We start from the raw sequence: 14,937 nt of genomic DNA on the forward strand, positions 1-14,937 counted from the left end.
GGAAATTTGCCTTTAGCCAGTGGGTGGTTAATTGCTGGAACAAACTTCCATCTGTCATTGTGGAAGTTGATAGGTTAAATAAATTTAAGGAGGAATTGGACAGGCATTTGGAGAGAATGGTGTGATTTTTTTTTTTTTTTTTTGGCTGATGCTGCATGAGCTCATACACTTGCTTTCTTGCATCACATGCCACTACTACTACTACAATGCAAATGTCAGTCTTTGTAAATTTAAAAGGGAAAAAATATATATGTATATATTAAAAGGATCATAATCATAAACATCTTAATGCAAATATTTATAACATTGAATTGGAAGTAAATAATCCTCAATCATGTACACAATGCATAAAGTCTACCATTTAACCTTGAAATAGGCAACAAATTGTTAAATTTAATTGTTCAATGTTACAAATTGAACAATTAAAATTGTTCAATTTGTAACATTATTCTTTATTTCAACATTATAATGGATGGAGATATGAATAATGTATATTTTTTTAAAATGAAAGCACTCACTGGCACCAGTGCCAGATCAGTCTTATAAGTCCCAGGCACTCTCATAATCATGGGCCCACAAAATAGTAGATCTATAGTAAATATTTTTATTATATAAAATATATAGGTCTCTAATATAATCATATGGATGCAAAGAAAAACAGCAAAGAGTTCTTTACCTATGTAAACTCTAGAAGGAAGGGGATGAATCAGATTGGTCCACTTGATATTGATGGGTCAAGTGTTGATGATCCTGCTCAGGTAGCTAACAAACTAAATGAATATTTTGCATCGACATTCACACATGAGGAGTTATTCAGCGAGGGGAATGCCAGAGGTGTATTCAACTCTAGCAGTAAGCTACAGAATCTTGAAATAACTGGGAGTAAAGTGGAGGAGAAACTGTTGAAGATAAACACAAGAAAGGCACCCGGGGTGGATGGGATCTATCCAGTTATATTAAAGGAGGCAGCAAAGGAAGTAAGCAAACCCTTAGCCATAATTATGAGAGCTTCCTTGGACTCAGGGGAGGTATCCATAGACTGGAAATGTGCAAATGTGACCCCAATTCACAAAGGAGGATCAAAGGCTGACACAAGTAATTATAGATCTGTGAGCTTAACTTCTGTTCCAGGAAAATTAATGGAGGCACTGGTTAAAGAAGCACTGCAGGATCATTTAGACAAGACTTCAGTTATAGCTCAGACACAGCATGGTTTTGTTAAGGGGAAGTCTTGCCTGACCAACTTCATTGGATACTATGATGCAGTCACAAAGGAACTGGATGCAGGGAATAACTTTGATATTATATACTTGGATCTTAGAAAGGCTTTTGATACTGTTGCACATGGAAGACTGCTACACAAATTGGAGCAGTGTGACATTGGAGGCAAATTGCTGCTATGGATAAAGGGGTGGTTGAGGGGGAGAAGACAGAGAGTGGTAATCATGGACACTGCTCATCGTGGACTGATGTTATTAGTGGAGTCCCTCAGGGCTCAGTGTTGGGTCCATTATTGTTTTCTGTATTTATAAATGATATTGATGATGGTATATCGGGCTTAATGTCCAAGTTTGCAGACGATACAAAGGTTGGCAGGGTTGTCAAGGACACTACTGACACTATGCTGCTGCAACAGGATCTGGAAAGGTTGAGCAGATGGGCTGAGAGGTGGCAAATGAAGTTTAACATTGACAAATGTAAAGTACTACACACAGCAACCCCAGAGCAACGTATCAACTCTGTGGTACTACACTGACAGTGGTAGAGAATGAAAGGGACTTGGTTGTGGTTGTGCAGGCAGATATGAAGTTCTCTGAGCAGTGCAGACGGGCTGCAAGAGTAGCTCATTGAGTATTGTCAATGATATACAGGAATTTTTCCAGCAGGGATAAGGAGGTGATTATTCCATTGTATAAGGCGATGGTCAGGCCACACCTAGAGTACTGTATACAGGTCTGGAGGCCTCATTTCAAGAAGGATGTAGAGCTGCTGGAACGAGTACAGAGAAGGGCAACAAGATTAGTGAATGGAACAAAGGGGTGCTCTTACGAAGAAAGGCTTAAGTTTTGCAAATTACAGTGTCTGGAGACTAGGCACCAGCGAGGTGATCTGATAGAGCGAGGTGATCAGATGTATAAAGCCTTGAATCACCAGCGAGGTGATCAGATGTATAAAGCCTTGAATGGTTTAAGCATGCTCAATGCTGATGGGATTCTTCCTCTAGCTCAGAAAAATCACCTGAGAGGGCATAAATTCAAATTGAGGAAAGACAGATGTAGGATAGACGTGCGGAAATTTGCCTTTAGCCAGCGGGTGGTTGGTTGGTGGAACAGACTTCCATCCCTTGTGGTGGAGGTTGATAGCCTAAATAAGTTTAAGGCTCAGCTGGACAGGTATTTTGAACGAACAGAGGGGTGAAGTGGAAGTGGGTTTTTTTTTTTTTTTTTTTTTGGCTGATGCTGCATAAGCTTGCTTTCTTGCATCAAATGCCTCTACTAATGCTAATGCTAATATTATGAGACCTATATTATTTAATCATATAAACAGTGCTGCAATTGGAAAACAAGATTGATGCTAAAAAAAAAAAAAAATAATAATAATAATAATGGTCACTCGTATGAGTAAACTAACCTTTGAATAAACTTTTGGTTTATTCAAAGTAACTTCCACACACTGGATGCATCAATCTCAAAGTGACTGGAATGACTGGTGGAAGGCCATGACTGATATACTTTTCATTGTTCTCACCACATCTCTTTGAATGGTGTCATATCATGAAAATAACAGCCTTTCTGTGGTGCCTTGAGCTTTGAGAACAAAAAGAAGTCACATTTGGCTAAGTCTGGTGAACATGGTGGGTGTGACAGTACACAGACTTTTTTGCTAGTTAAAAACTCCTGGACAATGAGAGCCTAGTGGCTTGGTGTGTTGTGATGAAAGAGGAACTAATTGCCATCTTCTCCATACTGAGACTGCATGATGGATTCTTTGCAACAAATGTTTCAGAACATCCAGATAATAGACAGCAGTAACACTTTGGCCCTTAGGCACAAACTCTTTATGCACACTTCCCATGCTATCATAGAAAGTGATGAGCATGGTTTTGATTTTTGGCCTTTCTTGATCTACTTTTTTTGGCTTTGGGAGAGTTTGCCAACTTCCACTCCTCACTTTGTCACTTCATTGTAGGGCGTGTTGAAAACGCCACATCTTATCACTCGTAATGATCAAATTCAGGAAGTTGGGTTTGCTTTCAGCAGCCTAAATGAGTTCTCAGCAGCGTTCAATTTGCACCTGTCACTAATGACCACCTGCTAATGAATGTGGAACAGACTGTGCACAGACCTTTGTTTTCTTCAAATCCTGGTTTATTTGCCTAATGGTTTCCTTGTTACTACACACAAATCTGAAATATTTCAGAACATTGCACATGAGTCATTGGCGAAATGTTTATGCCACTCAGACATACATGCACGAGACAAACAGTTCTCTCTGCACACTGGCGTCATCGTTTAAAATGTTTCCTTGCAATTTTTGTCCAGTCGAACACAAAACTTGATGTTTGCTCTTTGTTCCATTGTCCCCCCACAACATAGACACAGGAGAGATGTGCAGATCAATTCCCACTATGTTCTGAAATGGCAGCAATTTCCACTGACATTAACTGCAGTGCTCGAGGAACAGTGGCTCTTTCATTTCATGTTTATTTAGCTAGTGATTTAAATTACAACTTTTATTATTCATCTATTGCGTCGCTGTTTTGGCTGAAATATCATAATATGTACCAGCAGTTCAGTGGAATAATAGTGTCTAATTGTGATAAATGAGTAGCTTGAAGGTCCTAATCACTTGTTAGGCATATATATATATATATATATATATTTTTTTTTTTTTTTTGTTTTTAACTAAAAAATTTTACTTTTTAGTAAGGATCTTGCTAATTTAAAACTGTGATCATAACAGTGTAGTGTATTTATATATCTTGAAATTGATAGCGTAATATATATTACTGCATTTATGAACGAATCTATTATTTCAGAAGTTAACTTAATATAGTATTGTAAGTTCATTTATTAAATTTATTAATTTTCATTGTTGATCAATTAAATTGTATTTAAATGGAAATCATACCCCAGACTAGAGCAGCAAAGCAACAGGCACAAAGTAGTGGAAATTCTGTGGCTTGGGAGAAAACCAAGGGGACAATGCTCCCACGAATCACAGCTGAACAAAACATGTAACTTTTTGATGTTTACTGATCTTTCTGGAACAGGATATGATACAGCCAAAGGAATGTCTTTGTGTGTAAAGAAATTATGTGTCAGCTCAGCGTTATGATAGGTCTTTATGAGAGTTTAAAGAGTTAGGTAGATTCCCTTGAAGGAATTAAAATGGGGAGACCATTCTAGAACTCAGCTGCCCCACTGAATACCAGAGCTCACACTTGTGCATCAAGCAGTACAGCGGCAATCTCTAAGGCAGAATGTGCTGGTCCCATAGGAGGTGATTATTGTCAGTGATTCTGTTGACGAGGAAATGGGAAATACATTGTGCAAAAAGAAGAATAGGTACAATAGGACCAGGGGCAAAAATAGATGACGTTGTAGAGCAGATATCATCTTATAAAGGCACAAGCAGTGATATTGTAGTATGCATTGACATTAATGATATGAAGAGTAGGAAATCTGAGAATTTACTTAAGTACAGGGCAGCGTTGGGAAAAAGTCACAAGTTAGAATTGAATTTGAAAGTGTTTGCACTGCCCAGACATGATAGAAGGGAGTATATGTTGAGAGTCTTGTCAGTCAGCTCAGCCCTAGAGAGAATGTGCAAGGCTTGTGGGGTAGAATTTTACATAGTGTGGTCTGTGCTTGTTAACAGGAGAGGGCTGTTTTTACACAAATGGGATACATTTAAATATAAAGGGCGCAAGAATATTTGCTGGTGCTATTGAGGCAGTGTTAGGTCAGAAAACTGCTAGCTTGGGGGTGGGGGGAATACACAGACTAATAGATTAACAATTAATCATAATCACAAGCAGAAGTGAAAGAGATTCTTGCACTGCTTCTATCGGAACAACAACAGCAGCAGCAGCAGCTGTTGTTCCGATAGAAGAGCAGCAGCATTAAAAGCAAGGTACTGGGGATTTTAAGGACTGCTGGGGAGTCATCATGAAAGAAGTAAATACATGGGCCATGTATTTACTTCATGTTTGGGTAACTAAGAAGAGGTGCATGTATACTTCCATATACACCAATGCTAGGAGGTTGCGATTTTCCAGGAGGTTGGAAATTTCCCCACTTTCCGGCAGCACTTTAATAGTTTGAGCAAGAGACCAGGTATGTGTTCCACAGCCTTTTTTAATCAGCTCTGGCTCCAGGAGATCCGGTCCCAGGCAGTTCCTGTTTCACATCTGTACCACAGCATTTTGTAGCTCCTCTATGGTGAAGGGCAGCTCCATTTGTTGCGATGTATATGCCTCGTTCGGTTGTCACTGAGGATTTCTTCCTGCTTGTCACTGAGGATGTCTAGGGGTTCTAGAATGATTGTATTTTGAATCATTCCGTGTTGTAGTGAGGGATCCTTGAGGCATTTTTGTTGCCGTAGTTACCCCCACACACACCCCCGGGAGTTTATTTGTGGTTATTTTGTATACCAACCCCTGAGGGGTTCTTATATCTGGTCACAGAGACTAGTTGTTCCCATGAGGCTCTCTTATTTTTCTTTATTTTTTCAGTGTAGGCATTGCGTACTTCTTAGTATTGATGTCTCAGATAGGCTACTTCTGCTGGTGGCCAGGTTGTCCGGGCCTTCTGGTATTCTTTTCTCTTTATTTGTACTTGCTTTCGTAGTCTTTGTAGCTCCAGGGTCTACCACAGCATGGCTTCTATGGAGGGTATCTTCCTTTTCATCGCCATTTCCCCTGCAGTGGAGATGATGTGGGTGACTTTCTCCTGCATTCTGTGCACATTTTCCATCCTGCCACTCTCCTGTCCAGTCAGTTCCTCCTGTGCTTGTGCTTTGCAGATCAGTTATTCTCAAAAGAGCTCCCAGTTCACCTTTTTGATGGCAAAACTGCTTGCCACGTATTTGCCGTTTGTTGGTCTTGACATCATTCTCTTGATATTGAAGGTGATTGTGCAGTGATCCGATGTGGTCCAGGCATTTTGCCTGTCCAGTTGGTCACATGAGCTTCTCTGTTTCTTGTGGTTAGCGTAATGTGTATGGTTGATTCCCATAGGGTGTTGCAGTAAGTCAGTAGATTGAAAGGTTGATTGTTTACAGTGGAGATAGAATTTGCTAGGAACTACTCGAGCCCTGTCTATTCCTGGTACCGCATCAGTCCGACGTAGTGCTGTGCCAGACAGTAGCAGCAGTTTACATCGCCGCTGATTGCGACTCTTTGTCCTGCTAGGCTTGCTTGCACCATTTGTAGGTAAGTGATAGCGAAATCTGTTTCTATTCCGGGTCTGCAGTACAGCAAGATCACATACAGGCTGCCAACAGAGCTAATAATATGGGCCCATGCTGCCCAGAGTTGTGGTATTTTTGTCGTGGTTATTTCCAGGTTCTGTACTATCACCACCGCCCTCGGAGTGTCTTCCTTGCATTGCACAATTTTTATATCGGATCGGGTAGCTCCTGACTTGCCCTGTGTTAGTGTAGGGCTCCTGTATCAGGATAACATCTGCATTAGCCTCATCAGCGTTTTGCCATACTTGGTCGGCCACTTCTCTGGCCTACTGCATGTTTATTTGGTGCACCACTAGGATTCCATTATTAATTTCTTATGGTGTGTCCCCATAATTGATTCATGACTGATATGAACTCTTAGCTTTCTAGTAGGTTGGTCAGTTTGTGTCACGTGTGGATTGGGCATGATCTAACCTCAGGGATTTGCAGTTGGTGCAGATGGGATCTTTCTCTTTATTTGGGCAGCTGTTGTAATTGTGGCCCATTTCAGAGCACTCGCCACATGTTGCTTCTTTTTGGGTGCAGGTGTATGTGTATTGTATGGCTGTACTTGCAACATCGGAAGCACCTTGGTACATCCACACATTCTCTAAATCTAGGACTACTTCACTCTATATATATGGTGTTTTGCATTTGTAGAATCTGCCATTCTTCGGGGGCCAGCTCTACCACCCAGTTGCAGTTTCCACTATTTCTAGATTTTGTTCTGTACTTGGGTATAATAACTGTTTTTCATCCTTGTCAGGTAATTTGTTTCGGAGGTTTTTGCTGTATATCTCTTCCCTTAGACCTTCAGGTGTCATGTCCTGGTCAGTATCAAAAATGATTACAGATGACCCTTTTCTTTTGGAGCCTCCATGGTAAGGCCTTGGGTAGAGATCTTAGAGTTTGTTATAATCTCCTGTGCTTCTTTGATTGCCATTTCAATAACTATTCTGGGGTTCCTTGTTTTTCGGATAGCTTTGATTCTAGTTGCGCCGAAGTCCTCTTTCAAGTTCTCTGTGACTCATTTTTATTTCCTCACTGGTGGATTTTTCATTCCCTGCTGGTCAAACCACTATGTTGGGTGTGGGCAGAAGGGTTTTTCTTTGGTCCGGTTAACTTTTGGTCAGTACATTTGTAGGTTTCCTCAGTGTTTCTGCGCAAGTGGATGCCTGCTGTGGCATTTGTTTTGCCCCACATTCCATATAAGTCTCCAATTTGGCCTTATTTGTTACCGCTTCTATGTGGACCTTCTGTAGGATTGCTTCCAGCTTGGTCGAGATGGTCACAATTTCTCCTATGAGGATGGTGGTTATTCTGCTAGAGGATTCCTTCGGCTTGTTTTTGAGCTGCAGCTGGAGGGCCAGCATCTGGTCAGGACAAGACCGTAGGGTCCAGGGGGGACTCTGCATTTTTTGGTGCATCGTTCTATGTGGCACCTACTTCATTTGTCTCCTTTTGCTCGGATTGCGAGCAGGTTTCCCTTTCTGATTTTGGGACGGTCATTTTTCGATTTTTTGTTTTGTTCGGGAGGCTCCTGAACAGGAGTCCATCTCTTCTTGATTTTCTATCAATATCGAGTCATTATTTTTATCTTGTTCTGCAGTGATGGTAGTTCTGTCTGATTTTTCCTCCATTTTTTTTGGTATTCTGGATTGTCCATAGGTTTATTAGGTGTCTTGCAACTGTTAATCGAAAGTTTGAGCTCTCCCCTTGGTCATGTGGTGGGGGGAGGGGAAACAGCCAAGTGCTAAAATGCATCAGAGCAATGGGACTAGTTCCCTGTGGAGTTTTCAGGGAATGCCAAAGATGATGATGACATTAGGATTTCAATGTGTTGCACAAGTAAGAAGTTCACGCCTCACAGTGGAAAGTTTATGGGAGTAGGGGGAAAAGCACAAAAGTCATGATTTCCTCTATAATATCGCTTTAAACACAGTCTGGAAATATTGGAACATTGTCTCTGTCCAAGTTAACACAAGGGGGCAATCACTATGAGGGCAACCTCCCCAGTCAAGGTGCAGATACCAGTGTGCTAGCCACGTTACATTGGTCGGCTCTCTATTTCCCTGCCATCAGCCTAATGGTGACCGTGCAGTCTAGCAACAAAGAAAACAGATAAATGATGCTGGGATCTAATAAACACCCAATAGGATGCTAAGAATTTCTCACCAAGGGACTTCTGTACTGTATATCTTCTTGAGAGAACACACTGTAGAGCATAAACTGTAGTTTGCACACATTTTTTATGCAAAAATCATAGAGCCATATATCATACATCCGAACACGATGGCGGTAACACTGGCATTTCCTTTCCCACCGACAGTGTCATCAGTGCTGCAGTGAATGCATTCTTTTTAGCATTAGCATTAGTAAAGGCACATGATGCAAGAAAGCAAGCTTATATAGCATCAGCCAAAAAAAAAAAAAAAAAACTTCTCATTTCACCCATCCACTCACTCCAAATGTTTGTCTAGTTCTACCTTGAATCTATTTAAGCTATCAACTTCTACAACAGATGGAAGCTTGTTCCAGCAATCAACATTTATGCTACAGCTGTCTTTCCTGAATTTGAATTTATGCCCTCTTAGGCTTATTCTAAGCAAGAGAAAGAATCCCATCAGCATTGAGCATGCTCAAATCATGTGTGCCTATTCTCCAGACACTGTAAGTTGCAAAACTTACAATGCGAAGACAGAGAGTGGTTATGAATGGACACTTCTATTTATGGACTAATGTTGTTAGCAGTGTCCCACAGGATTCAATGCTTGACTCATTGTTGTTTTCTGTAATTATTAATGATATTGATGAGGGTATACCAGGCTTATTGTCTAAATTTGCAGATAATACAAAGGTTAGCATAGTAGTTAACCAGAGTAATGAAGTCATGTTGCTGAAACTAGTCTAGAAAAATTAAGCTGATGTGCTTAGAAATGGTAATTGAAGTTTATGAAATGCAAGGTACTGCATATGGGTGGCAGTAATTCCAGAATAAGATATCAACTATGTAGTACTACACTCAGGGTAGTGGAAAATGAAAAGCAGCTTTTGGGGTAATTGTGCAGTTTGATATGAAGTTCTTTGAACAGTGTAGACAGGCTGCCAGGACAGCACAGAGTTTAGTCAATTAAATACAGGAATATTGCATTGCTAGCCAAGTTAAGGAGGTGATTATCCTATTGTATAAAGCAGCGATCAGGACATGATTTGAGTACTGTTTGGAGGCCTCATTTTAGGAAGGATACAGAGAAGGGAACAAGATTGATTAGTGGACAGAGGGGTGCTCTTAACAAGAGAGGCTTCAGTTATGCAAATTGCAGAGATTAGGTACCTGCAAGGTAGGGCTTACAAAACCGAGATCCCGAATACCAGAATTCTGGTAATTGTTTTCCGGTAGTGATACAAAAATACTGGTTCCTCGGTACTAATTTAAAAATAATTGTTTATGATTAATCATATAAAGTGATATTACAATCACCAACCAAAAATGATAAATATCTAAAAAAGTATACTGTAGCAGAATTTGGCAAATAAATTGTCATGCAATTAGATTCCAATGCTCATTGGAACAGTTTATTGTCCATGCTTGAAAGATTTTTGAGTTGAGATATTGTGTGCAGAAAGCTTTAATTGATTTAGATTCAAGCATTTATTTTTCTGAAGATGAATTTAATTTATTATCTGCGGCTATATTATTATTATTATTACCCATAAGGTACAAGGAAGCCTGAGGCTTATGCTGCACCAGCCAAAAAAAAAAAAAAATTCCCAAGAGAGAGAAGTACAATTGAATCGCCAAGAAAGAGAAGAATGATGATATCCAGCTCAGGACCCTGGGTTTGCTAGGTCCATACTCACCAGATGTGAACCCTTATCTACACTAATTCCTATAAAGTTAGCAATAGATGTGCTATGTCGCAAAGAAGCAAATCTTTTAACTGCAGATGCTAACATAAAATTTATGATGGCAATCAAAATTCTGAAATAGCTATAGAATTGGATACAGCATCGAAACTTCGTACTTCACAGAGGCATACACATTTATCACAGGTTGTTTATCACAGTATTTCAAAGTGGGACACAATACAATTGGAAATTATTTAGTATTAGTAATGGTGCAAGAAGGCCTAAGGCTTATGCTGCACCAACAAAAAAAAAAAAAAAAAAAAAGAGAGTATAATAATAATAAAAAATTAATAAAAAAAAGAAAATAAAATCAAACAAGCAACCTATACATTTCCCTCCTCCCATAGGTAACTACCCAGCTGACCTTTGAATTTCTCTAAGCTGTCAGCCCCAACCACTGATGTAGGTAACTTATTCCAGTAATTTATAATTTGCTGGTTAAAATAAAACTTCCTGCAATCCAGTCTAAACTTCCCCCCCCTTAACTTTAATTTATAGCCCCTAGTTCTAGAATCATTTATAGCTGAAAATTTCGTGCTCATTCACTTTACTTTTTCCAGTCAGAGACTTAATACCTCAATCAAGTCTCCTCTAAAGTGCCTAGTTTCCAAGCTGTGAAACCAACATATTCGAAGTCTTTCCTCATAATAGTCATCCTTTTTCTGATCTCGTCAGGTGAGTTACTAGTCCTTTGGACCCTTTCAAGAAGTTCGATGTCTTTTTTTAGGTGTGGTCTCTATACTTCAACACAGTATTCCAAGTGTGGTCTAACAATAGCCTTATATAATGGGATTATAACGTCCTTATCTCTACTAGCGATTGTTCAATAAATCATCAATAGGACACCATAGGCCCTCCTTGTAACCAGTCTACAATGCTTGGAGAACTTCATATCGGACCATATCGTAATACCCAAGTCCCTTTCCTCCACTATCGGCTTTGGTTCAACTCTGCCAGGTGTATAAAATATTTTGAGATTACTGTTCCCCAGGTCCGAAACCTTACACTTTGCTGGATTAAATCATAGCTGCCACTTTTTTGACCATCCCTGAAGTCTATCCAGGTCACTCTGAAGAAGCTCTGCTTGGCTGTGATCATTAACTACTGTACCAATCTTTACATCATCTGAATATTTAGCATTGCGACCTCTATCCCTTCATTGATATCATTTAAGAAAATCAAAAACAACACTGGTCCCAATACTGATCGGACCATATTCCTCAGATTGGGTTAATATAAGAAATGGGGTTCCCCCAGGAACCCCACTTCTTACATTAACCTAATCTGAGAAATAACCATTTATCTGAAATAACCAACCCTCTGCCTGATGCCATCCTGTTATCCATCTAAGGATTTTCCCTGTGATTCCAACCTGTTCCAGCTTATAAAGTAACCGCTCATGTGGGGCTGAGTCAAATGCTTTGCTGAAATCTAGATACACAATGTCAAAATTATTCCCTGACTCCAGCTCACGAGTGACCCTGTCAAAATTGCTAACCAGATTTGTTAAACATGATTTTCCTTTTACAAAACCATGCTGTGTATCCTTCAGAATTCCATGATTTTCCCTACTACTGAAGTTAGACTAGCTAGTCGGTATTTTCCCACTTCTCACCTTTATATATTAGCGATACACTGACAGTTTTCTAATCCAACTGAATCTCTCCGAGCCCAGTGATACTCTTGTTATTAGCCTTAATGGTTCAATACACTAATGGTTCCATACCCAATTGTCACCTCCCTTAAGATTATAGGGTATATGTCATCGACCTCAGGAGCCTTACTCGCCTGTACGCTTGAAAATTTTTTCATTAAATAATCATGTAAAATTTCAATATCATTAATTACATATTTTTCCACTTCATTCCCATATGTGATCATTGACATAAAGGGTTTTTCTTCTGTAAATATGGATGCAAAGTAACTGTTGAGTTACATAAGTTGTGGTATCTAATACTATCCCACCCAATTGCATATGGGACCAGTCTGATTTGTCCTTCTCTTCTTTACATTTATATATGTGAAGAATTCCTTATCTGCACTCTTTGCTCTCTTCTTTATTTTTTATACCCACTCTTCGCTCCCTCCCAGACTCAGTAAAGATACTACAGTAAAAATTATACTTCGCTTAATAAAACATATTTCTCTTTCAGAAAATGACAAATAGAATTCAACCTTGGAAGTCCAACATGGAACAGAACATCAACGTTCCGCAAATTCTTGACTCTAATGAGATTTTAAAAGATAAACTTGAGTCAGCAATTAATGAAATACTTTTAACTATTCCTGCTAAAAAAGTTTAAAGCCTAGAAAATATGGACTGAGATCATCCACGACTATCTCAGTACATCATCCAGCCAAGAAATCCTGGGATTGTAATCAAAGCAGAAGGGATAATAGCAAATACCGAGATCCCCACTCTTGGTCTCGCCGCAGAGTCTCCCCCCCCCAAGAGAAAAGAGCCATCCGTGGTCATCTATAACATGGATCAAGACATAACCCTTGAGTCACTAACTGAAGAAATCCACAAGAAAAATTTACAAAGTGTACTACCAAATTGGGATAAAAAACACATAATCATCCCAAAATACAAAATCAGAGCAAGAAACGGCAGAAACCGTAACTGGATGGTTGAGCTGGCCCCCATGGCATGGAAAATCCTACGGACACAAAAACCACATCTACATTGAATGGACTAGCCACAGATTCAGGGAACATGTGGCCATGCCAAAATGCTTCAGGTGGTTGCAGGTACAACCATACCACTCACATGTGATCCCAGACTGAAGCAACATGTGGTCACTGTTCAGAAAAGGGACACGACTGTAATAACTGTCCCAACAAATCTAAGGAACCAGTTTGCACCAGTTGTAAATCCCTTAAGATCAACCATGTCCACTCTATAAGGGATCTTAAGTGCCCCATATACATTAAAATCAAGAGTACTTACCAAGTAAGAACCGACTATGGGGACTCGCTTCAAACGATTTAACAACGGAGTGCCGATACATCAAATAAACGAGCAAAAGGCAAAAACATGGACAAGAATTATGTCAGCAAAAATGCTGACATAATTCTGGTACAAGACCCATACACACACACACCTGAAGCAAGTGAGAGGATATCCAATGAAATCCAAAATAATCCAAAATGACACTGATACTCTTTGGGTGGCCATCATGATCCGAAATACCAAAATAACAGTTACAAAAATCCCACAACTGTGCACGATGTGGGTCGCTTGTGCTCACATCATCAGCTCGGTTGGTGCCTTCTATGCTATCTCACTATATTGTAGGCCAGGAATCAACATAGACTTTGCAATAGAATACCTGTGCGTGGTCCAAAACACTTTGGCAGGACAAAGAATCATCTTGGGAGATGACGTGAACTGCCATTTGCCAGTCTGGCACAGCACTGCCAGATCGCAGAGGCACCGAGAATGGTTGGAAACTTTAATAATTCCTTGCAAACTACATCTACATAGTAAAAAACCAACCGTTCAACCTTCCCACTTTCTGCAACACCCTATGGGAAGCAGTTATAGACATAACCTTAACTACAAGAAACAATGAAAGCTCACGTGACTGGCTGGGAAGTACAAAATACATGGACCATGACAAGATCCAACAACCCAAAGTAATTCCCGCATCCACCAGGGGCAATGCGCTGGTGGATGCGGGAATAAGAGAGACTGAGAAGAGAGGTACAAAAAAGGCGGAGAGAATACCAGAGAGCCTACAGGACCTGGCTGGTCTCCAAAATAAATGCACTGAGACAAAGGTACAGAGAAATTAGAAACAATAATACTGAAAAGATCAAGAAAAGCAAACAGGCAACCTGGGAGCGCCTCATATCCACTGGTGGGAATACAAACCCTGAGGGTTGGTGTATAAAATCACCACAAACAAACTCCCCAGGGGGGGGGAGGTGAGAACAGCAACCAGAACACCACAAGGAGACCTAACAGCAACATGGAAGGACACAATAGGGAATATACTAAATGCCACCTTCCTGGAAGATGGCATTTATAGACATAACCTTAACTACAAGAAACATTGAAAGCTCACATGACCGGCTGGGAAGTACAAAATACATGGACCAAGTCAGACCATAGAATAATCACCTATCAAATTAACAAAACCATGACAAGATCCAACAACTCAAAGCAGATGCTGAACAGTTTCGCTATAGACAAAGCATATTGGGCATAGAGACAAAAGCGTATAGACAAAGCACCAGCATCTACAGATCTCACAACAGAACAGGGGGAAATATGACAGGCAACGACAACTATAAAACCCAGCCACATTCACAGCAACTACACAGATGAGGAACTGAAAATGTCCAGGACCCAGAAACCAGAGCTCTCCAACTCTTACTGACCCATTGCTCTACTATCAACGTTGAGCAAAATGCTAGAAAGACTATTATACAAGCGAATTACAAACCACCATAATGTAGCAAATCTAAACTCTGCCAGACAGTATGGATTAAGCCTGGTACATCAACCATTGAAGCCATACAGAACTTGAAGACAAATGTAGCACAATGAAATAAAAAATACTTCCTAGT

The 14,937-nt window shown here is 40.0% G+C and overlaps 1 protein-coding gene across 2 annotated transcripts in view; it reads left to right on the plus strand.

Annotated features, from left to right (window-relative positions):
* The window catches only part of Tti1 (Telo2 interacting protein 1), a 600,292-nt gene that overhangs the window by 498,107 nt on the left and 87,248 nt on the right, over positions 1-14,937 (plus strand). The window lies entirely within an intron of this gene.

This window comes from Mastigoproctus giganteus, chromosome 10 (genome assembly GCF_048544385.1).
Source record: "Mastigoproctus giganteus isolate SK-2022 chromosome 10, ASM4854438v1, whole genome shotgun sequence".
NCBI classification, from domain to species: domain Eukaryota; kingdom Metazoa; phylum Arthropoda; class Arachnida; order Uropygi; family Thelyphonidae; genus Mastigoproctus; species Mastigoproctus giganteus.